The following is a 1,897-nucleotide window of genomic DNA, read 5'->3' as shown; positions in this document are numbered from 1 at the left end:
TCATCATCCACTAATTGCAATAGTAAAAAAGAATCTGAATGAAATGACACCAAGGATTCAAAGACTAATGTTGAAATTGCAGAGGTACGATTTTGATTTGGTGTATATGCCTGGCTAATACTTAGTGCTGGCAGATACCCTCTCAAGCACCCATAAGAAGCAGTGAGAGTTCAACAGAAGGAGATGTTGAGATTCATGTGAACTTGGTAAGTACTGCATTTCCTGTGTCAGATGCAAAGTCAAAGCAAATAGCAGAGGAAACCAAAAAAGACACTGAATTGCAAGCTGTGATTGACAACATGGATAGTGGATGGCTGACGGGTTCATCTCCAAAATACAGTGACATCAGAGATGATCTATGTGTTGTGGATGGAATTCTCCTGATTCCTGAAACAAAAACAGAATCGTCATTCCACAAAGCTTGAGACAAGACGTGTAGAAAAATATAAGAGGAGAGCGAGACACAGTCTTCTGGCCTGGAATTAACAAAGACATTGAAAATCTGGTGAGACAGTGTGACACGTGTCAGAAATTCAGAAATAAGCAAATCAAAGAGCCAATGATAATTCCAGACTTACCAACATCACCCTGGGAAAAGGTTGGAATGGATCTCTTCCATCTGAAAGGCAATAATTATCTAGTGGAGACAAACTACTACTCAAATGACCCTGAATTGGCTTTACTATCTAGCATGTCCACAAAGTGCATAATTACACATGCAAAGTCAATTTTTGCAAGACATGGCATTTCACAGACTGTCATCAGTGACAATGGCCCATGCTTCAGCAGCAAAGAGTGGCAAGAGTTTTCAGTGCAATATGGCTTCAAGCATGTCACTTCTAGATAGTCCAGAGTATGATCAGTCAAATGGCAATGCTGAGAAAGGTGTTCATATTCTCAGGCAACTTCTGAAAAAGGCTGCTGACAGCAAGTCTGATCCATACCTTGCTTTGCTCAATTACAGAACCTCTCCATTAGAGTGTGGTACGGCTCCAGCTGAGACGCTGATGAATCGGAAACTTCACACTACACTGCCATCTTGTTCAAAACAAAAAGGGCATGTGAAAATGAAGCAGAAACTCAAACAATTGAAAGAAAAAAACAAAAGTTCTTCTATGACAGGACTGCAAAACATCTGCAGCTACTGGTGATGGATGACGTTGTCAGAATCAGAAGTGATGAGAACTGGAGCAAAAAAGCTACAGTTATTCAAGAAGTAGCTCCAAGATCTTATACTGTGAAAACAGATGATGGACAAATCCTCAGACATAACAGACGTGATCTGCTAAAGACTGAGAAAGAAGTGAAAGACTTTAATCAAAGCAATGCTCTGTCTGATTCAACTGCCTTGTCCAAAACAACTGACTGCAAAACTGATTCGCACACAGACACTCAAACATCAAACAGTCACACTTAGAAGATCTGCAAGACACATTAAAAGACCTGATAGATTGAACCTGTAAGAAATAGCTTTAAATACAGCAGTGAGGAGTTTAGTTTAGTTTATAAGTTGTATTAACTGTTTAATAAGTGCAAGTTTAAATGTGCTGTATAATAACATGAAGTTTATTTTCTTTAAAGAAAGGGGGATGTGATGATATCAGATTGTTGTTTCTTAAGAAAGCCAATAGATGGCACTGTGTTAAGTGTTATGTGTGGAGTATCATACAAGTAATGTAAAAAGAAGAAGCCTAACACATGTTCAACTAAGAAATAAAAGACAGACATGTTGTGACTGCACTGAAGACTTTTTATTAACATTACCAAACAAAACACAGTATGTGTGTGGCTGTCAATAAAACTGAAGTCAGAATAGTTTTATCATATTTAAAAGTTTTACGACATTATTTACACATTATTTATAGTGTTTTTTTACAGTACAAATGGTTACAAAACC

The sequence above is a fragment of the Megalobrama amblycephala genome, linkage group LG14, assembly GCF_018812025.1.
Source record: "Megalobrama amblycephala isolate DHTTF-2021 linkage group LG14, ASM1881202v1, whole genome shotgun sequence".
In the NCBI taxonomy this organism is placed as follows: Eukaryota; Metazoa; Chordata; class Actinopteri; order Cypriniformes; family Xenocyprididae; genus Megalobrama; species Megalobrama amblycephala.
This window is presented reverse-complemented; position numbering follows the sequence as displayed.